This window comes from Protopterus annectens, chromosome 4.part0 (assembly GCF_019279795.1).
Source record: "Protopterus annectens isolate FY-2018-M chromosome 4.part0, PAN1.0, whole genome shotgun sequence".
Classification (NCBI taxonomy): Eukaryota; Metazoa; Chordata; order Ceratodontiformes; family Protopteridae; genus Protopterus; species Protopterus annectens.
In genome coordinates, this window is record NC_056733.1 from 174,427,659 (window position 1) to 174,451,818 (window position 24,160).

The following is a 24,160-nucleotide window of genomic DNA, read 5'->3' on the forward strand; positions in this document are numbered from 1 at the left end:
GAGTCTGACCCTGTTACCAAAAAGCAGGTGAGAGCATTCTTGGGGACAGTGGGGTACTATAGAAAGTTTGTTCCTAATTGTAGTACAATAGCTGCCCCCCCTCACAGACCTAATGATGAAAAACAGGCTAGATATTGTAGTGTGGACCCCGGCCTTTGAGCAGGCATTCCAATAGCTTACAGCAGCTTTGGGAGGACCCCCTGTGTCAGCGAGTCCAGATTACAGCAAATAATTTGTTGTGCAGCTGGATGCATTGAACCATGAGGTGGAGGTTGTACTCAGCCAGGTTTCCTCAGAGGGAGAAGAGGACCCAGTTGTATATCTCAGCCATAGACTCCAACCCAGGGAAGAATGTTATGCAGCTGTAGAAAAGGAATGTCTAGCCATAGTATGGGCACTGCAGAAACATCAGCCCTATCTGTAGGGAAGGAAATTCACTGTGGTTACAGACCACAGTCCCTTAACTTGGCTACATTGAGCCAGCCAGCAAAATGCCAAGTTATTAAGGTGCAGCCTAGGGTTGCAGGCATATGACATCACAGTACAGCACCATAGTGGGGTCAGCAATGCCAATACAGATGGGCTCTCAAGACAGGGTATGGGTTAAGGTGTTCCCAGACAGGCCCATTTCTCTCAAGCAGCATTTTTCTAGGGTAATTTGAAAAACTAGCTTGAGTTTTCAAAGGGGAAAAGAGGTGATGTTATGAGGTAGTGCCATCTGTGCTGGGGGAGTAGGGCAGTAGATGTTTACATATGCTAGCATAGTTCGCTGGAGTTTTGTAAAGAATTTTATGTGATTTGACAATCACACTGATTTGTAGAGATGTTTGAAATATATTTGTAAAGTTTCTTGTGCTAAAAATGCATCAACAGTAGGTCATGCTGGACAGAAAGTACGTATGCATGTATACCAGGTTGTATTGTTGCAACTGATCAAATGTGTATGTTTATCAGAAAACCCTGGAAGGGTGGAAAGTTTGAAATTGTGTTATAGCTTTCAGATGCTGCCACAAATCTTAGCAAAGCTCTGTGTGTATATTGTACTGGAGTCAAGTGACCAGAGGTGATATCATCCTCTATCCAGCATCTGGTTTCTTTAGAACTCTCGCAGCAGCAGCACTTTGGAACCTGAGAGAAAAGATTTATGACAGGATATATATCTCACACATCACAGACAAATACAGACATCATCTGGCTTTTGCTGTGGAAAGACACTCAACATACATCAACTTGCCTTGCTTTAGTAAGTAGTCAGGGAACATTAATTCTTTAGTCAGTCAGGGTATTTTAGTGAGAATAGTTTATTATTTTTTCTGCATCTGTAAGAAACTATCCAACTGTATTATTTTTTATATCTCTGTGGCTGAAACTCTGTTTTTTTATTCAGTACTCTCCTGTTTTCTTTTTTTATTATTTAGCATTAAATATTTTAATACCTTTCATTGTGACTGGTTCTTTGGAGAATACTTTTAACATCTTGAGAGTACTTAAGCTTGTTTTAGTGACACTGTGGCTGGTCCTGAAAGCCTTGCTGCTTTCATCACACTCTACCATTTGTATTAGTATCAATTTCACACAACATAATTTGGTACCCTTTATAAGAGCCTTAGGGTAGCTGACTGATGGCTGTGTGATTACCTCAGAGTCTGGGCAGAAAGGGGCACAGCTAGTAAATTTGTGCCAGCTTTTCCCAGGTGTGTATGTGTGTGTGTGTGTGAAACTCAAATATCCTAGTGTGTGTGTCAGCTACTGGGAATAGGGTCACAGAGCTCCAAAGTGGTCAGTGTGGACGTTTGTGGAGTTTTGTGTGGATCTAGAGAGAGAGAAAAAGAGTCCAGCCCAAGGTATGGAGCATGCTCCCTGTGTGCTCTTAAGGGAAATTGTGCTTGGTGCAGGGAGCTGCATCTGAAAAAAATGTGTGAATCCATCTTTGCTCTTAGTGACCATCCCTCATCGGAGTCAGTGGTGAGGATTGAGTTTCTTTGATTGTTGGCTGGGAGTAGGGACCCATCACAACTACTAACATAGTTTGTTGCTGTCTTTTTCCTGATTGACTGAAACAAAATGTTATTAACTTATCCTTTGTTGGCCAAGTTAGTCCCAGCAGTCTTGTGGCCTCATTTCAGGGGATATCCGAGATGGTATTTATACTACTAGGGGAAATTTTCTCAGGTCATTGGGAAACTTCTCCTACTTTTTCTAATTGGTACCATGAGATCTTTTACATGTACCTGACCTACCACAAACTCAAACTGATAGGTTCATAGGTTCATAGGTTCATACTAGGCTATCTGCCCAAGGGCATTTATAAGCCTAGCCCATAGTTATTTGGCTTTCGCCACCCCTTTAGTTTGAATAAAACTATGCCTATTATTTTGCTGTGCCTCTGTCAAGCAGTGACACTGAAGTAATTCCTGGGGTATATCTGCGATCCCCCATCCATTGGTCAAGATTCCTCTTGAACAAGGCCAGCGAGGTGCTCTGCCTCACATGTACCGGGATTTTGTTCCACAGCATAGGGAGTCTCTGGGTGATGAATCTGTCCCTCCAGCATGTTCTATTAATAACCGTGTCAAGGTTTAAGTCTCCCGCCCTTGTGGTTCTGAGGGATCTAGATTTTTGAGGTGAAGCATATTCATCAAATCAGGGTTTGACATGGCCTTATATGTCAGGCACAGGTCACCTCTGAGCAAGCGGTATGAGACTGAATAGAGCTGGAGTTCTTTCAGTCGGGCAGCATAAGACATATTTTTGAGACCCTTTATCCTTTTGGTGAGGAACTTTTGGGGCCTTTCCAGCTGCTGCAGGTGTCAGGTCAGATACATTCGAATGGGGCATTGTACTCAATCATAGGTCTAATGAGTGATGAGTACAGGGGACGATGACCTCCCTTGATCTAGATGCGAATCCCTTCATGATCAGGTGGGCAATGTAGAAGGTTTTCCTAACTACTTTAGCAACATGAGTGTCAAAGCGAAGGCTACTGTCAACCTGGGTCCCCAGATCCCTGATGACTTCTGTGCTCAGTGGATTGCCACCTATATGGTAGCTAGGGTAACCTTGTTTTTCCCAAAGGGTATGACTATGCATTTCTTGGCATTTAACTTTAGGCCATGGCTCTGGCACCAGTTATCCGTTTCTGTGAGGCCCTTCTGAAGGATATCTGTGTCAGATGTGTTTTCGACTATGGCGCCCAGTTTGCAGTCATCTGCAAACTTTGTCAGCCATAACCCTCCTGTGTTTGCTTGTACTTCAGAAAAGTAGATGCTGAACAAGAGTGGACCCAGGACTGAGCCCTGTGGGACACCACTTGTGACAGGCTTTGAGTCTGACATGGCTCCAGCAACTCTGACCCTGTGGGTTCTGTCACTTAGCCAGTTTGCAACCCATCTTGTGATGTATGGGTTTACATTCAAGCTGATGAGTTTTTCGATGATACCTGAGTGGGGTATTGTGTCGAAGGCCTTTGCCAGGTCAAGGTAGGCTGTATGGACTGCCTTTCCCTCATCAATGGCCTTGGTGACTGTCTCGAAAAAGTCAACCAAGTTTAAAAGGCATGATCTGCCTTTGACAAAGCCAAACTGGGTTGGATCCAAAGTCTGCAAGTTCCCTATGTCTTTATTTATGAGTTCCATTATGATCCTCTCCATGGCTTTGCAGATAAGGCTTGTCAAGCTAATGGGACGGTAATTTCCAGGGTCGGTGGAGGCACCGCCCTTGTGAATGGGACCTTAATTTAACATCTTATCCAAAGGAAAACATACTCAGTAATGCAACACATCCTTTATGATGCACTTTAGTGTCAGCAACTCAACTACCTGGTGTGGGAATAGAACCTACAACCTTCTGCATCAAAGGTGAGTGTGCTATCTGTTGCATCACTGACACTACAAAGAAAACTCAGTGAGAAGTGATCAGTAGTGGAGATGGACATGGCAATGGCAGAAGTTGTTCATTCTTTCTAAATAAATAAGACAGCAATGAAAAACTTTGTAGTATTAATTCCTCTGGGAACCACACAGCAACATACACCATGTTAAAGCCGTCTTCCTTTCAGTTTGTAAGGGCTTCCATTAAAAGAGGATAATGAAAGCAGATGTACAAGGCAAAGTGCATGCAAATGGTTTTACCTTCACATCTCTACCTTGATGAATAGGATACCAGTGCCATGCTACTGGTTTTATCTACACAACTCAAGGTAGCTGTACAGGTCACCGGTGATATGCTAATGATTTTATCTACACAACTCAATCTAGATGTACAGGAGACCAGTGACATGTTAATGATTTTATTTACACAGCAGAAGGTAGATGTATATGATACCAGTGCCATGTTAATTATTGTATCTGCACAACACAAGGCAGATGTATAGTATGCCAGAGCCATGATAATGACTATCTGTACAACTCAAGGTAGATGTGTAGGATGCCAGTGTCATGCTAATGATTTTATCTACACAACACAAGGTAGATGTATATGATGCCAGAGACATGCTAATGATTGTATCTGTACAACACAAGGTAGATGTATTGGATACCAGTGTCATGCTAATGATTTTATCTACACAAGCTAGATGTATAGGATGCCAGAGCCGTGCTAATGACTGTATCTGTACAACACAAGGTAAAGGTATATGATGCCAGAGACATGCTAATGATTGTATCTGTACAACACAAGGTAGATGTATTGGATACCAGTGTCATGCTAATGATTTTATCTACACAACACAAGGTAGATGTTTAGGATGCCAGAGCCATGCTAATGATTTGTTCTACATATCTCAAGATTAATTTAATAGGATACCAGTGTGATGCTAATGATTTTTATCTACACATCTCTTTCTCTCATTAAACTGCCAGAGTGATGCCATTTACTGAATGTATTTAATTCTTGTGGCATTCAGTCCACTTAAGCCTACAACAGTGGTGGTTCACAAAAGTCTTTATCCCACTTATCTTCCTTCCTTTTATACCCTTTTTTATGGAGAAACTAGAATGGGATTTTTACTTTGCGTGCAGTTTCTGGATGTGATGCTTAAGAATGCTTATGCTTAACGACAGGTGTCAGCTGTTGGCAGGCAATTCTGATATCATCTAAAGAATGTCCTCTGGATACCATTTTCAAATCTTGCAGAAGTAGTGATTGCTGTGCTAATGTCATCCCATCTGTATTACAATTCAATCAACCTTGTGCTTTTGGATGTTGACCTTGTCTAACTGCACCATGTGCAAAATTCCCCAGCTGTGATTCTGGATGGTGTTTCCTGCTCGTCATTTTACATTTGTGCTGTACGATTTATAGTGTGAGTCCAGTTTTTATAATTCTGATACTAATCTGTAATTAACACTGCGAGCCCTTCATTGTATGGGTCTTATCTCTGAAATAGTTTCTTTTGCCTAGTATTCTAATAGGAGTTTTCAGATTGTCAGGTGGAAGGTGAAGATCTGTTAGTTGTTTTCTAACACCAGTATAGAGATCTGAGATAGACAGTATTTTGCCTGTTTGCCAGCTCTCATGCCTGTTTGCCAGCTCTCATACAGAACTAATAACCATCCAGATATAAAGGTATGTGACACTGAGTCCTCATTTCTAGGGATTCAACCATGCCTGAGAGCAGAGTATATCGTTGAGAATTTTCTGGTCATGCTATGCTATGCTGTTTTTAACCAAACAAATTATTCACAGCTATTTGAAACATTGCTTGTAGGTGTGTTGTCCAGGTTTGGGCACATTAATCAGCACAGATTAAAGATTTTTGACAAACTGGTTTCAAACTGAGATCCATCTATTCTCATAAAAGAGATTCTCTTTTCCTAGGCAAATTAGTTTTTAACTGAATACTTTTAAAAATAGATGGATCATCTGTAAACCATGACCATCAGTCAATTCAGATTTATACCCTGCACTCTATTATTCATTGCTCATACCTCCAGGATAGACAAGGCTTTTGTCAAACTTGTCTAAATACTTTTAGCTAGAAGAACCTGTCTTGTTTTCTTGGATATGCACTCCAAATGACTGTTTACTATGCTTCCATAATGAGGTGTAATTACCAGTGGAGATTTTAGATTTATAGAACATGGCATTTAACATGTGATTAGCCTTAGTAGAACCATCTTCAATATGCTGTTTAAATTTCATCTTATTATCCACAATTCATCTTATGCCCAATTTATCTCTAACAGGGCCTGTCACAAAAAATAGCTGGTCTCAAAACAAAGGACCAGAACTTAATGCCAGGAAGTATATAATTGCATCCTTTGGTGAGCAGGACTCCACTTGTAGTTTTCACATTGAGAACACACCATTGAAAAGTTATCCTATAGTTAGGAATTGGGAAACCTATGTTAACAATTTACTACCTTTTGATTTCCACATACCCATTGTTGCAAGGAAGTGCTTTTTCATTACACAGCTTATAGCTAAATGTATTGCGTCCCTAACCAGGGATGTAATTGTCCCACTGTACGCAACATTCATTAGGCCAGTCACTGAGTATAATCCTCCTTTGTCCAAACAGTTATCACAACTGGAATGACCAGAACACTTTTTCATTAAAAAAAGGGACCTAAATTGCCAGTAAAACACATCAGTGATGTTTACCTAAACACTGTAATCAACAGCATACAAGAGCTGATGATAAAAAAAATTGCTAGTGTTACACCTTGTCACTTTGAAAATTGCTTCAGTAAATAATTATAGCTTCTTTAATTATTGCAGCAAACCTTTCTCTATTATTTTATTAAAGAACATACTTATCGGGCAGGATTCACGATGGCTTGCACGGAGTCTAAGAGTAGTGTAAGACTCCATGCAGCCATCGCTATCCAGGAACAGCCTGTATTTGCGTGTAAGAGAGCACCTAAAATGTCTCTTAACGGACAGGGCGTGGATATGCTGATTACCTCACTTGCAGCCGAAAGGCATGCAAATGAGGTAAGTTAGTGATCCAGGAAGCAGAAACCTGCCCGTGTAAGAGCCGTGTTATCTGCAGAAATGTACTCAGTTGACAACTGAGTACCGTTCTGCAAATAACACAATGGAGCCTTGTCAGCTCCAAATAAAGGTTGAATATGTTCCAGGCAGCATGCCAATGGCCAAATATGTGGCCACTGGCAACGTACCCCGATGCAAAAATGAAATAAAAATGTTTAAACATAGCGCAGCGCCGCGCAAACGGGCTGCGCTATAAAAAACAGAAAAATAAAAATTTAAAACCCACAAACGTGGGTTTTATACCAAGCATGAATGTACAATGTAAGGGAATAGCAGGCTGAAAACAACATGGCCACTGAGTAGGGGTTGCTAAGGGGGGAAGCTGAGTGTAAGACATGTAACTAAGCATTAGTAGGCAATCCTATGTAAATGAGTGGTAGGATAGTGAATCGCACTGTCACATAGCAAATGAGCACATTCCCTGGAGTGTAGGAGTAGGATAAGGGGGAGTAACAGAGTAGGAGATAGGTGACATCACAGGGGGGTATGTATGAAAGAAATGAAGCTCATTGGAGCACAGTGGCATGTGAAAGATGTCAGTCACACATCATGGAAAGAGGAGTGTCAACAAGTAGGCATGGGAAAGCCAAGAAATGGAAGGTGTACACTATGGATAACACCAAAGTTTCTTGCTGGGCGTGCATGCTCACGTGTGCTCGCTGGGAGGCGCGAGTAAGATAGAGTGCGCGCGTGTAAGCGTGAGTGTGCGCGTTTAAGGCAGAGTAAGCATGTAGGAGCCTGTTTAAAGACCTGTAAACTTGTTTGCGCTGGTGTGCGCGCATTTTAACCCGAATAAGCAGATTCTAGTCCGTCTAAGCATGTGTGCACGTGTGTTAGCCGCTGTGAGCGTGTTTGCACTTGTATGCTCGTCGCTCCCCCCTGAGGAAACAAAAAGGAAAAAGGAAGTAGAAGAAATAGTAGGAAGCTAGCAGGGAATATTGGCAGAGCTAGCAGGTGAAAACAATCAGAAGCAGGCAATTACACAGGCAGAACAGTAGCCCAGCCCAGCACTAAAAACTCTGCAAACAACAGTGCAGTATGTTTCTCTCAAGAGACATTGCAACAAAGGAGTAAGCTATTAGAAGTGAAAACTGAAAAAGCTTCACTCAGACCAAAAATGCTAGGGGCTGCCATAGCTGTTATAAGGAGACATATGCAACATGCTGAGGGTGGTGACTATGCAAATGCTGCTGGACAACCCACAGTGAGGAGACGGAGAAGAGTGTACAGGCCCAGGGTCACCTACCAGGGGTTACATGAGCTGGAGATAGTGGAGCGCTATAGAGTGGACAGAGACCTCTTACAGCAAATTGTTGAGCTGTGCAGGCCACTCCTTACACACAGAACCAACAGAGGGGAATCCATCCCAGTGGAAACCAAGGTATGTGTTGGCCTAAGAATACTAGCAACTGGTACCTTCCAGAGACCAACTGGTGATATGATGGGGATATCACAGACATCAGCATCCAGGGTACTGCACCAGTTCCTGGATGCCATGTCAGCACATGTCGGTGATCATGTATATTTCCCCAATTCCCATGAGGTATTGGCCAGCAATATGCGTCTCTTCCAGAAAATAGCGGAATACCCTGAGGTAGTGGGTGCAATAGACTGCACACATATACGCATCAAAGCACCAGCTGGTGAGCGGGGTAGGGCCTACATTAACCACAAGGGCTTCCCCTCCATCAACTGCCAGGTCGTGTGTGATGCCCAGGGCATAATAATGAATGTGTGTGCTGGCTGCCCTGGAAGCTACCATGATTCCCATATCTGGCATTTGATGCAGCTGTACCAGACATTTGCCAATGGGGACATCCCACATGGTCACTTAGTGGGGGATGCTGGCTACACACTGGAGCCATGGCTGATGACACCCATCAGAAATGCACACACACCTGAACAAGAATGCCATAATGAGGCACATGCACAAACACGAAATGTAATCGACTGTGTGTTTGGGTTGCTCAAGTCACGGTTCTGGTGCCTGGACACATCTGGTGGAGCCTTACAGTACTCACCAACTACATGTACCCAAATTGTCATGGTATGTGCTATGCTACATAATATGATTCTGCGAAAACAGCTGCAGCAGGACCAGCATAGGGCTGGGCAAAACAGCCCCCCACCATTGCCAAAGCCATCACAGGCACAGCGTGACTCAGAGGAGGAACAACCTGAGCCTGCCCCAGTAGGCAGAAGGAGGCATGCCCAGTGTACCTTGGCCTTGGCAAAGAGGCAACGCATAGCACATACACTGGCTCAGTAGGAACCCTGGAAATGATACCTCTCTCTGACTCACACATATAGTAAAAGGGATGCCTAAGTTGACACAACCTGCTTTCAAACATGTACAGGGAGTGTAGTATGTACATCCAACATAGACAGCCCTGCAGCACCACCTGAGGCATGATTGCCATGTGTTAAGCAATGTAACACCATGTAGTATATGCAAACTTGATTATCCTGACTAACATCCTACCCTCACCAAGCATTATGCCACAATATGAAGACAAGATGATCAATTACAATAATTGGTTTAAGTATTGCTTTTAGTCAAAGGGGATACAATGCCTGTCAGCCTGGGATGACATGCTGAGCAAGACACGATGCTCCACCTGTTATGGATGGCTTGCACCTATCACCCCTGACCTTTTGGATACTGGCAAAGGCTGTTGTTACCCACAGCGTGCCTTGAATAGGTAAGGCTCAAAACACAAACCCACCTCCATAGGTATCACAAGGGATAAGAACCTAGAAGTAATGCTACTCGATGTCAGAAATCTAAACTGCAAAATGCATGCAGTCCAAACTCTCCTCAGCATGGAGAATGTTGATATCTGTTCTGTAACAGAAACCTGGGTCAAGGCTCACAAGAGCACCCTAACACTACCAGGTTACACCTCATACCATGCTTTACAGCCCCAAAACATGGAACAAACTACAAAAGGAGGGTGACTATCAATAATTGTCAAGGATAACCACAACCTCAGGTTGGTGCCACAGCAAGAAGCAGCATGGACTATCCATGGGCAAGTAACAGTGGCTAAAACTGCTCCCAGTTAGTAGCCTGCTACAGACCACCCTCCTAACTCCAGGAACCGCACTTGGCCTACTTCAGAACACATGAAAATATCAAGGTCTCTCCAAATAGCTCCAACACCCTAGGCCAAAGGTTCCTAGAATTCATAAACCAAAATGCTATGGAACAACTTACCACTCCCACAAGAGGGGTAAGCATACTGGATGTGATAATCAGCAACATGGGTACTCTATGCCAAGATGAGAAGTGTATCCCTCACTGGTAAAATCAGACCATAGAGTAATCTCACTGGATATTCACATCCTAACCCCAGTCCCTGGGCAGAAAACCACAGTGAAAAACATGTGTAAAGCAAATGTTGCACTCCTGCAAACTGAGGTGGAATCCATTAAAGGCCTTGTGCCTGTGGAAAATATGGGCCAGACCTCAGAAACCTTTATAACTGCATTCTATGAACACATTCAGGAATGCATGGATTATGCAATCCCAAATAAAACCAAGACCCAATCCCATACATGCAGACATCTGGCCTGGTGGACCCCAGCCATTACCAAACCATGCAAGAGAAGGAGGAAGCTACTACATGATAGAGCAAAACCCAAAAAGGGAAGTAATCACTGATCAGTATTATGGTAAAAAAATATGGCCACACATAAAATCCTCTAAGGCCAGCTACAACATGTTGAATCTGGGAATCTTGAGGCAATGTTACACCTGCCTCATGTACACAGACAACCCCCTCCTCCCCCCAACAAATACAAATATATGTGAGAGATGCAACTATTTAGCCAAACTGGAGGCTGAGCTCTCTGAACTCAGTACTGGCAAAAACAGTCAGGAGGAGAAGGTAACCACACACCACAAACCCAGTCTCACATAGACCTATCACAACTGCAAACCAAACACATAAACACACAAAAACATTCCCAGAGGCTCTAATTAAAACCTACCAAAACAACAGAGGCCTCCAAAGCAGACACCCAAGCAACCACTACCTCAAAACATAACACATGCAACACATAGTTCACAAAGTCAGTGTGCCAAACAGTCACAGCCCTTAAGGCCAAACAACATGCCTGATACACTTGTAATAGGTGACTCCATAGTCAGACACACTGATGTCCCGCTCACCAGACTGAACAAGGAAAAGGTTGCAGTAAGCTGCCTGTTGGGCGCTAGAATCCGCCACATAACACACGCACTCAGGTCACTCCAAAGCAAGTACAAATATGATTCAGTCATTGTCCATGCCGGTGTAAATGACCTGAGACGTACCTCCCTGGACTACATGAAAAGAGACATAGAGGAGCTCTCTGATTATGTAGCTCAGGCTGTTATGACCCTGACCCTGAGCAGCATCTTACCCTCACCAAGAATGATGCCACAGTACAAACACAGAATGATCAGCTTTAACAACTAGCTCAATTACTGGTGTCATTCTAAGGGGATCCAATGTCTGTCTGCTCGGGATGACATGCTTGACAAGCCACGCTGCTTCACAAGGGATGGCTTGCACCTGTCACCCGTGGGCTTCCAGATATTGATCAAGGCTCTTGCCACCTCCATAGTGCCTTTTTTAGGCAAGGCTCAAAAGACAAACCCACCTCCCTAGAAAACACAAGTGGAAAAAAACTAAGGGTAATGCTGCTCAACGCCAGAAGTCTAAACCTCAAGATGCATGCTCTCGAGGCCCACCTCAGTATGGAGAACATCGATGTCTGTGCAGTGATGGAAACCTGGTTAAAGGCTACTGAGAGCACCCCAGCACTACCAGGTTATACCTCATATCATGCTTTTCGGCCCCAAAACTTGGACTGAACCACAAAAGGAGGGGGAGTAGCTATATTCATCAAAGATACCCACACCTCCAGGTTACTGGCAATGCACTAAGCATCGGAGACCATCCACGTGCAACTAAGCGTAGGTAAAACTGCCGTACAGTTTGTAGCATGCTACAGACCACCCTCTCAAACTCAGGAATCCCACTCAGCCTTCCTGAAGACACTGAAGAGTATGAATGTCTCTCCAAATACCATCATATTGGGAGACGTCAACTACCCAAACATAGACTGGGAGCATTACTCAAGCCCCAAAACCATAGCCCAAAGGTTCCTAGAATTCATAAACTCAAATGCAATGGAACAACTAGTCACCACTCCCACAAGAGGAGATAATATACTAGACCTGATCATCACAAACATGGGGACACAATGCTCCACACCGGAAGTATACCAGTCATTGCTGAGATCAGACCATAAATTAATATCACTGGAAATACACATCCCGCCCCCACCCCCTGCCTAAAAGACCACAGTGAAGAATTTCTCAAAAGCTGACTTCACACTTCTTAAGACTGAAGTGGTATCCTTCAAGGCCCCTGGGCCACTGGAAACCACAGACCACACTGCTGAATCCTTTATAAACACTTTCTATGGACATCTTCAAGAATGCATGGATCATGCAATCCCAAATAAAACCAAGACCCATTCCCCCAAAGGCAGGCATCCTGTCTGGTGAACCCCAGCCATTAACAAACTTTACAACAGGAGGAAAAAGCTACTACATGGCAGAGCAAAATCCCTAAAAGGGAAGGCATCTCTGATCAGTACTAGCAAAAAACCATGATCACTCATAAAATCATCCAAGGCCAACTTTGACAGAAAAATCGCAAAGGACACAAAAGACAATCACAAGGCCTTCTTTACTTATGTTAGAAACCTGGGTGGAAACTCCCAGATATGCTCAGAGTTAGTCCAAAACGACACAAAATATACTGAACCCACAGACATTGCCAACATTCTGGCAGACAGGTTCAGTGCAAATTTCTCCCCCCCTCCTCAAAAGGAGAAATATCTATCCCAGCAGAGTGTAGCCTCCCTAACATCTCAGATGCCCAGGTGAGAGCCACCCTCTCCAAAGCTAAAAACACAGCATTAATGAGACCAAACGGTGTCCCGGGTTGCGTGCTACATGAACTCCAAGAGGAACTAAACCTGCACATAAGGCTGCTGTTTAATCTCAGCCTTACTACAGGATACGTACCCAAAGAATGGTGTACAGCAACAGTGGTCCCACTCCACAAAGGAGGTGCTTCTACAGACCCTGGAAATTAATGCCCCATAAGCTTGACGAGCCTGGTCTGCAAAGCTATGGAGAGGATCATTATGAAACTCATAAACAAAGACATTGGGGACCTACAGACACTGGATCCTACCCAATTTGGCTTTGTCAAGGGCAGATCCTGCCTTTTGAACCTGGACGACTTTTTTGAAACAGTCACTAAGGCCATTGATGAGGGTAAGGCAGTTCACACTGCCTACCTTGACCTTGCAAAAGCTTTCATCACAATACCCCACTCGGGCATCATAGACAAGCTCACCAGCTCAAATGTAAACCCATATGTCATAAGATGGGTTGCAAACTGGCTCAAGGACAGAACCCACAAGGTCAGAATTGCTAGAGCCATGTCAGACTCTAAGCCAGTCACAAACGGTATCCCACAGGGCTCTGTCCTGGGACCCCTCTTGTTCGCCATTTATTTTTCCGAGGTGCAAGCAAACATAGGAGGATTGTTGCAGAAAAAGTTTGTAGATGACTGCAAACTGGGTGCCATAATTGTTACTCCAGCGGACACAAGCATCCTTCAGAAAGGCCTCATAGAAACGGATAACAGGTGCCAGAGCCATGGCCTTAAACTGAACGGCAAAAAATGTATAGTCATATCCTTTGGGAAAAACAAGGTATCCACAAATTACCACATAGGTGGTAATCCATTAAGTACGGAAGAAGTAATCAGGGACCTAGGGACACAAGTTGACAGTAACCTCTCATTTGACACTCACATTGCCAAGGTGGCTAGGAAGACCTTCTATATTGGCCACCTTATCATGAAAGCATTCACATCTAGATCAAGAGAGGTCATTGTGCCCTATACTCTTCTCTTATCAGGCCCATAATTGAGTACAATGCCCCATTTGGGATGTACCTTACCCGACACCTGCAGCAGTTAAAAAGACCCCAAAAGTACCTCACCAAGAGGATAAAGGGTCTCAAACATTTGTCATATGCTGCCCAGCTGAAGAAACTCCAGCTCTATTCAGTCGCATACTGCCTACTCAGAGGCGATCTATGCCTGACGTGCAAGGCCATGTCCAATCCGGAATTAATGGACATGCTCCACCTCAGAAAATCCAAATCCATCAGAGCCACGAGAGCGAGAGATTTGAACCTCAACACAGAAATAAATAGGATGTGCTGGAGGGACAGATTCATAACCCAGAGGCTCCCTACACTCTGGAACAGAATCCCAGTCCATGTAGGCAGAGGCCCTCACTGACTCTCTTCAAGAGAAATCTTGACGAGTGGATGGGAGATTGTAGGTTTACACCAGGGGTCATCTCTGTGTCACTACTAGACAGAGGCACAGTAAACAAAACCCTAAATGGGCATAATATTCACATTCCAAGGGGTGGCGAAAGCCACACACACTCTGGCTAGGTTATAAATGCCCTAGGGCAGATAGCCTAGTATGAACCTATGAACCTATGAAGATACAAATTGTACAGGACACTAAGGATAATCACAAGGGTTTCTTAACTGATGGTAGGAACCTTGGTGGAAATTCACAGATATGTTCAGAATTACTCCAAAATTACAAATAATACACCAAACCCACACACATTGCCAACATCCAACCTGACAGGTTCAGTGCAAAATCCCCCCCCCCCACCAAAATGCCAAATATCTATCCCAGCAAAGTGCTGGCCCCCTGACATTGCAGATGCTGATGTAACAGCCAGCATTTCCAAAGCAAAACACACAGCATGAATGGTACCAGATGGTGTCCTGGGCTGCGTCCAGCATGAACTCCAAAAAAACAGAACACCAAATAAAACTACTGCTCAATCTCAGCCTTACCACAGGATATGTACCCAAACAGCAGTGTACAGCAACAGTGGTCCCTCTCCACAAAGGTGGTGCCTGAATGGATACTGCAAACTATCACCCCAGAATCCTGACTAGCTTGGTCTGCAAAGCTATGGAAAGGATCATCATGGACCTCAGAAATAAAGATATTGGGGACCTACAGACACTGGACCCTACCCAGTGTGGTTTTCTTAAGGGCAGATCCTGCCCCTTAAACATGTTTGACTCATTTGAAACAGTCACCAAGGCCATTGATGAGGGGAATGTGGTCCACACAGCCTATCTGGACCTTGCAAAAGCCTTCCATACAATACCCCACTTGTTCATTATAGATAAGCTCACCAGCTTAAATATAAACCCCTATTCAAGTAGATGGGTTGCAAACCAGCTTAAGTACAGAACTGACATGGTCAGAAATGCTGCAGCCATGTCAGACTACAAACCAGCTACAACTGGCATCCCACAAGGCTCAGTCCTGGGACCTCCCTTGTTTGGTATATATTTCCCAGAGGTACAGGCCAACATGGAAGGACTGTGTCTGAACAAGTTTGCAGATGACTACAAACTGGGCACCATATCTGACCCTCCAGCTGACACAAGCATCCTACAAAACAGCCTCATAGAAACAGACAACTGGTGCCAGAGCCATGTCATCAAGCTAAATGCAGAAAAGTGTATAGTCATCCCCTTTGGAAAAACAGTAAGTGTCCACCAATTACCACATAGGTGTTAACCCATTAAGTACTTTAGAAGTAATAAGAGACCTGGGGACACAAGTTGATAGAAATCTTGCATTTGCAACCATGTGGCCGTAGTGGTTAGAGAAACATATCATATACCCACCTAATCATGATGGTATTCACATCTAGATCAGGGGAGGTCACTGTGCCTCTTCAGTCATCCTTCATCAGCCTCACAATTGCGTACAATGGCCCTTGTGGGATGTACCTTAGTAGACACCTCCAGCAACTGGAAAGACCCCAAAAGTACCTCACCAGGAGGATCACAGGGCTCTAACAGATGCCATGTGTTGCCTGATTAAACAAACTGCATCTCCCCATAGTGCCATACTGCCTGCCCAGAGGCGATCTGTGCCTGATGTATAAAGCCATGTCCAAGCTGGAATCAATGCACATGCTGCACCTTGTAAAATCTGAATGCCAGTGAGCTATGCACATGAGAGACCTGAACCTCAGCACTGACATAAATAGGACATGCTGTAGTGATTGATCCATAACCCGGAAGCTCCCTCCACTCTTGAGTAAACTCCCAGTTCAGGTTAGCCAGAGAGTCCCTCATTGACTCTGTTCAAGAGGAATCTTGATGAGTGGATGGGAGATGGTAGATTTACCCTGGGTATCACTTTTATGTCATGGGTAGACAGAGGCACAGTATACTAACCTTGAAAAATGTCATGGCAAACTCCAGTTACAATGTGTGTTGAAGGACAAACACACTGACTAGCATTAGAAATGGCCTAGGGCACATAGCTAGTGTTTGTCAATGTCCACCCAAGTTGTGGAATATACTACTAATGTTGGACAAGCCTGGTTTAAGTAGTACATAGCTGAACAAAATGCAACATGGTCATATTTGCACAACTGGCCCTTATCCAGTCTTGTGTGCTCAGTATGAATATTTAAAGCAGTGATAGGACTGAAACCCAGAATACTGTCCACCACAGTGAAAGTACTGAACCAGTAAACTATATGATATTACAGTGTTTGGTCAGTATGAAAGAATGTTGACAACTGTATGCAAACTATCCCATGGAAACCCTGCAGGCAGAGCATAATCCCTGTTGGGTTCAGACACAAAGCAGTTGGGCAGTAAGAACACAGCATGACTTCCAACACACAACTATAAATGTGAAATATTGTTGAAGTTCACACACAACCACAAATGTGGTGGACCTCAGATCTCAACATATGGAAAGCTCACACTGGGCATGCTCGCACACTTTGATAAATGAGACATATGTCAGGCAACAAGCCATGGAAAGCCTGAACTTGGCATGCTCACACACTTAGGCCATGTCTCAGTATAGCAGTTGGCCACACATATCTGGCATTTGTATGTGTTAAGCCAGGAAACTCCCACAATACAGTAATCTGCCCAGTGCACACAATTAAATGACAACAGAGACATAAGTAATATAGTGGATCCCTCTCATATTCAAACATCTTCCACAAATACACAAGTTGTTCATAGAAACAGGGAAAGCTATGGCAATAAAGACCTGCAAACAGTTGCAACAAATATTGTGCATCTGAAACTTAAACATATGGGAGTAGAGGTCACTACTAGGCTGTTTGCCCTAGGGAATACATAAGCTTAGCCAGAGTGTATTTGGTGTCTGCCTCCCCAGTACAGTAGGCTACTGTGCCTCTGTAAAGTAGGTCACAGAAGGCACCGTTTAAGGCTAGTGTGCTGTGCCTCCGTCAAGCAGGGACACAGTGGAGATCCCAGGGGTTGAATTTGCAATGTCACATCCATGTGGCTGGAGTTTGCTGGAAGAGGGTTGGTGAGGAGTTATAACATTAATTGGGATTCAATTCCAGACTGAGGGGAGCCTTATCTGCAGTGTCTGGACAATTACACTGTCAACACTTGCAAGTGATGATTTTGAGGGATTGAAGTGTCTTGCCAATACTGTTCAGAGATGTCCTCTCTCTGTGCGATATTGCTCTGTAATGTATTAGCTCCCTCCTTCTGTTGTACAGCTTATATATGGCTGGTGTAAACCAGACAGGTCTCCTGTTGTGGAGGAGTCTTGGTTTTATTTGGGATAGCATGACCAATGCAAACCTTCTGGATGCTCATCGAATGCATTTGTCAAGGATTCTGTAGACTGGCCTGTATAATCCTCCAGCATGGGTCCTTTGAAGTATTCCACCCCAGTTTTCACAAGTGCAAATTCTGCTTTTGATAAATACTTTGTTTGCAGTGATTTCCTTGCCTGGGGGTGGGGATGGGATATGGATGTCTAGCGAAAGTTGGTTATGGTCAGATATTAACAATGGTGGTCTACCTCTGGTGTGGAACATAGAGTCCCCATGTTGCTGATGGTCAGGTCCAATATGTATTCCCCCTTGTGGCTGTGGTGATTGGTCCTGCCATAGCACATGGATTCACAAATTGTAGTGGCTGTAGGGTGATGTTGTTGAGGCCTGAGTACTTCCCCCACTCAATATTCCTGTACCTGAAGTTAACCACTGTAATGGTATATGTGAACACCTTCATATCCTACACTGTTCCCAGGGAAGCCAAGTGTGGTTCCTGGATATGGGAGGGGAGGTCTGAACTGGTTGTGTTGTGTGTTACAAGTCCTGTGGTCACGATGCATGGTATAAAACATAACCTGGCAGTGCTGATGTGCACATGTGACCCTGAAGTAGGCGTCTGTTAATGCATATATATGCTATCCTCCATACTGACGGATAGTAATAGATGTACATACCTCTTTCTAAATAATGATGTCAGCACCCTATAAATAATGCAGGAGAAGAAAAGGCCCCCAGTAATTCGAATAGTGTGCTCCGCTAATGTGTCTCTCTCAAGTGTCATAACATAGTTAGATAGGGGTTTGAATCCTGCAAATGTTCAGTGTTTGGGGGGGCAGCGTGTGTGCAATTCTCTTTGAAAGAAATGGCCCTTTTGGCAACTGGAAGAACACACTACATGATGTACATTCCTCTTTTGAAAGACTGATGATGTCAGCACCCTATAAGTATAGCAAGAGAAGGGAAACCTCCCAGTAATGCGAATAGTGCACTCCGCTAATGTGTCTTCTCAAGTGTCGTAACATAGTTAGGTAGGGGTGTGAAACCTGCAACTGCTCAGTGTGTGTTTGGAGGGTGAGTTAGGGTGTGTGCAATTTTCTTGGCAAGAAATGGCCCTTTTGGCAACTGGAAGAACACACTACATGATGTACATTCCTCTTTTGAAAGACTGATGATGTCAGCACCCTATAAGTATAGCAAGAGAAGGGAAACCTCCCAGTAATGCGAATAGTGCACTCCGCTAATGTGTCTTCTCAAGTGTCATAACATAGTTAGGTAGGGGTGTGAAACCTGCAACTGCTCAGTGTGTGTTTGGAGGGTGAGTTAGGGTGTGTGCAATTTTCTTGGCAAGAAATGGCCCTTTTGGCAACTGGAAGAACACACTACATGATGTACATTCCTCTTTTGAAAGACTGATGATGTCAGCACCCTATAAGTATAGTAGGAGAAGAGAAACCTCCCAGTAATGCTAATAGCGCGCTCCGCTAATGTGTCTCTCTCTCAAATGTCATAACATAGTGAGGTAGGGATTTGAATCCTGCAACTGCTCAGTGTGTTTGGGGGGGGTTAGGGTGTGTGCAATTTTCTTGGCAAGAAATGTCCCTTTTGGCAACTGGAAGAACACACTACATGATGTACATTCCTCTTCTGAAAGACTGATGATGTCAGCACCCTATAAGTATAGCAGGAGAAGAGAAACCTCCCAGTAATGCAAACAGTGCGTTCTGCTAATGCGTCTTCCTCCAGTGATATAACATAGTTGGGTAGGGGTTTGAATCCTACAAATGTCATGTGTATTTTTGTCACACAGTTTGTCAATGTGTGGTGGGTGTTGCTTTTATTATTGTATGACATATATTATAGCAGTAATTTCAATGCACACATGAGGTATGTGTGTGTCGCATAGAGATATGTACCTGTGACCTTAAATAGTTCATATGTGTGAAGCCTGCTCATGTTAATACATGGAATTTGCATTACACAACTTTTTCACTGTGGTTTTCTGTGCAGGGGCTGGGGTTGGTATGTGAATATAGTGAGATTACTCTATGGTGTCATCTTACCAGTGAGGGATACACTTCAGGTCTGGAGCATAGAGTCCACATTTGGTGATGATCAGGTGCAGTATGTTTTCCCCTCTTGTGGGAGTGGTAACAAGTTGTTCCATAGCATTTGAGTGTATGGATTCTAGGAACCTTTCGCCTAGGGTGTTGGAGCTACAGTAATGCTCCCAGTCTATGTGTGGGTAGATGCAGCTGGCCAATATAATGTTGTTTGGAGACACCTTCATATATTCATGTGTTCTTAAGTAGGCCAAGTGGGTTACCTGTGTTTAGGAGGGTGGTCTGTAGCAGGCTATGAACTGGAAGGCAGTTTAACCCACTGTTAGTTGCACGTGGATAGTCTGTGATGCTTCATGCTGTGGCAACAACCTGGGGGTGTGGGTATCCTTGACATTTATTGAGACTCACCCTCCTTTCATAGTTAGTTCAGTGTTTTGGGGTTGTCAAGCATGGTATGAGGTGTAACCTGGTAGTGCTAGGGTGCTCTTGGGAGCCTTGAACCTATTTTCTATTACTGCACAGATATCAACATTCTCCATGCTGAGTAGAGTTTGGACTGCATGCATCTTGCGGTTTACATGTCTGACATTGAGTATCATTACTTCCATTTTTTCAGCCTTACCACCAGAATGCAAAGATGTGCAGACATTACACTTTTGTAATTAATAGTGGTGTATAAAAAACTACAATGACAATCACACTGTTAATGCATCAGGCATCCTGGGATATACCCACAATGATATCATTACACAGTACTGTTAACAACATAGGTTCATAGGTTCATACTAGGCTATCTGCCCTAGGGCATTTATAAGCCTAGCCAGAGTGTGTTTGGCTTTCGCTACCCATTTTAAATTAATTTTGCTATGCCCTTTTTCGAGGTTAGTATACTGTGCCTCTGTCTAACAGTGACACAGAAGTGATACCTGGGGTAAACCTACAATCTCCCATCCACTCACCAAGATTCCTCTTGAAGAGAGTCAATGAGGGACTCTGCCTAACCTGGACTGGGACTTTATTCCAGAGTGAAGGGAGCCTCTGGGTTATGAATCTGTGCCTCCAGCATGTTCTATTTATTTCAGTGCTGCGGTTCAAGTCTCTCGAGTGCGTAGCTCGATGGGATTTGGATTTTCTGAGGTGCAGCATGTCCATTAATTCCGGGTTAGACATGGCTTTATACGTCAGGCACAGATCGCCTCTGAGCAGGTGGTATGCCACTGAGTAGAGCTGGAGTTTCTTTAACCGGGCAGCATATGGCATCTGTTTGAGCCCTTTGATCCTCTTAGTGAGGTACTTTTGGGGTCTTTCCAGTTGCTGCAGGTGTCTGGTAAGGTACATCACAAAAGGGGCATTGTACTCAATTATGGGTCTGATGTGGGATGAGTAAAGAGGCACGATGACCTCCCCTGATCTAGATGTGAATCCCTTCATGATTAGGTGGGCTATATAAAATGTTTTTCTAACCACTTTGGCCACATGGTTGTCAAATGAGAGATTGCTATCAACTTGGGTCCCCAGGTCCCTAATTACTTCTTTCATACTTAATAGATTACCACCTATGTGGTAATTTGTGGGCACTTTGTTTTTGCCAAAGGGGATGACTATACACTTTTTGGTGTTTAGCTTGAGGCCATGGCTCTGGCACCAGTTGTCTGTTTCTATGAGGCCCTTTTGGGTGATGCTTGTGTCAGCTGGAGAGTCGATTATGGCACCCAGTTTGCAGTCATCTGCGAACTTGGTCAGCCACAGTCCTTCCGTGTTGGCCTGTACCTCCAAGAAATATATACCGAACAAGAGAGGTCCCAGGACTGAGCCTTGTGGGATGCCACTTGTAACTGGTTTGGAGTCTGACATGGCTCCAGCAATTCTAACCATGTGGGTTCTGTCCTTGAGCCAGTTTGCAACCCATCTAGTGACATAGGGGTTTATATTTAAGCTGGTGAGCTTATCTATAATGCCCGAGTGGGGTATTGTATCAAAGGCTTTTGCGAGGTCCAGGTAGGCTGTGTGGACCACCTTCCCCTCGTCAATGGCCTTGGTGACTGTTTCAAAGAAATCAACCAGGTTTAAGAGGCAGGATCTGCCCTTAACAAAGCCGAACTGGGTAGGATCCAGTGTCTGTAGGTCCCCAATATCTTTATTTATGAGGTCCATGATGATCCTTTCCATAGCTTTGCAGACCAAGCTAGTCAGGCTTATGGGGTGATAGTTTCCAGGATCCATTGAGGCACCACCTTTGTGGAGAGCAACCACTGTTGCTGTACGCCACTCTTTGGGTACATATCCTGTAGTAAGGCTGAGATTGAACAGTAGTTTTTTGTTTGGGTTTAGCTCTTCTTGGAGTTCATGTAGGATGCAGCCCGGGACACCGTCTGGTCCCATTGATGCTGTGTTTTTTGCTTTGGAGAGGGCAGCTCTTACCTGAGCATCTGAGATGTCAGGGGAGCAGCACTCTGCTGGGATAGATATTTGCCCTTTTGGTGGGGAGGGGGGGTTTGCGCTGAACCTGTCAGCTAGGATGTTGGCAATGTCTGTGGGTTTGGTGTATTCTTTGTCAGTTTGGACTAATTCTGAGCATATCTGGGAATTTCCACCCAGGTTCCTAACATAACTAAAGAAAGCCTTGTGATTATCCTTAGTGTCCTCTGCAAGTTTTCTCTCGAAGCTGGCCTTAGACGATTTTATGAGTGCCCATAGTTTTTTACTAATACTGATCAGAGATGCCTTCCCTTTTTGGGATTTTGCTCTATCATGTAGTAGCTTCCTCCTTCTATTGTATAGTTTGTTTATGGCTGGGGTCCACCAGATAGGACGTCTGCCTTTGGAGGATTGGGTCTTGGTTTTATTTGGGATTGCATGATCCATGCATTCCTGAAGGTGTTCATAGAATGCATTTATAAAGTATTCTGTGGTCTGGGCTGTATTTTCCACAGGCCCGGGGGCTTTGAAGGATTACACCTCGTTTTTGAGGAGTGTGAAATTTGCTTTAGAGAAGTTTTTCACTGTGGTTTTCAGGGCAGGGGGTGGAGTCGGGATGTGAATATCCAGTGAGATTAGTTTATGGTCTGATCTTACCAGTGAGGGATACACTTCTGGTCTGGAGCATAGAGTCCCCATGTTGGTGATGATCAGGTCCAGTATGTTTTCTCCTCTTGTGGGAGTGGTAACAAGTTGTTCCATAGCATTTGAATTTATAAATTCTAGGAAACTTTGGGCTAGGGTGTTGGAGCTACAGTAATGCTCCCAGTCTATGTTTGGGTAGTTGAAGTCGCCCAATATAATGTATTTGGAGAGACCTTCATATTTTCCAGTGTTCTCAGAAAGGCCGAGTGGGGTTCCTGGGTTTGGGAGGGTGGTCTGTAGCAGGCTATAAACTGGAAGGCAGTTTTACCCACTGTTAGTTGCACATGGATAGTCTCTGATGCTTCGTGCTGTGCCAACAACCTGGAGGTGTGGGTATCTTTGACGAATATTGATACTCCCCCTCCTTTTGTGGTTCGGTCCAAGTTTTGGGGCCGAAAAGCATGGTATGAGGTATAACCTGGTAGTGCTGGGGTGCTCTCAGGAGCCTTAAACCAGGTTTCTGTTACTGCACAGATATCGATGTTCTCCATGCTAAGGAGAGTTTCGAGTGCGTGCATCTTGAGGTTTAGACTTCTGGCGTTAAGTAGCATTACTCTTAGTTTCTTATCCCTTGTGATACCTATGGAGGTGGGTTTGTTTTTTGAGCCTTGCCTAAAAAGGGCATTATGGGGGTAGCAAGACCCTTTGCCAATATCCGAAAGCCCAGGGGTGACAGGTGCAAGCCATCCCTAGCGAAGCATCATGGCTTGTCGAGCATGTCATCCCAGGCTGACAGGCATTGGATCCCCTTTGAGTGACACCAATACTTAAGCCAATTGTTGAAATTGATCATCTTGTCTTCATATTGTGGCATCATTCTTGGTGAGCGCAAGATGCTACTCAAGGTCAGGGTCATACCGGCCTGGGCTACATGCTCAGAGAGCTCCTCTATGTCTCTTTTCATGTAGTCCAGGGAGGTATGTCTCAGGTCATTCACACCAGCATGGACAATGATTGAGTCATATTTGTACTTGCCTTGGAGTGACCTGAGTGCTTGTGTTATGTGGCGGATCCTAGCACCCGACAGGCAGCTCACAGTGACCTTCTCCTTGTTCAGCCTGGTGAGCGGGACGTCAGTGTGCCTGATGACAGAGTCACCTATTACAAGTGTATCAGGTGTGTTGTTTAGCCTTAAGGGCTGTGACTGTTCGGCACACTGGCTTTGTGAGCTATGTGTTGCACGTGTTTTGTTTTGGGGTAGCGGTTGCTTGGGTGTCTGCTTTGGA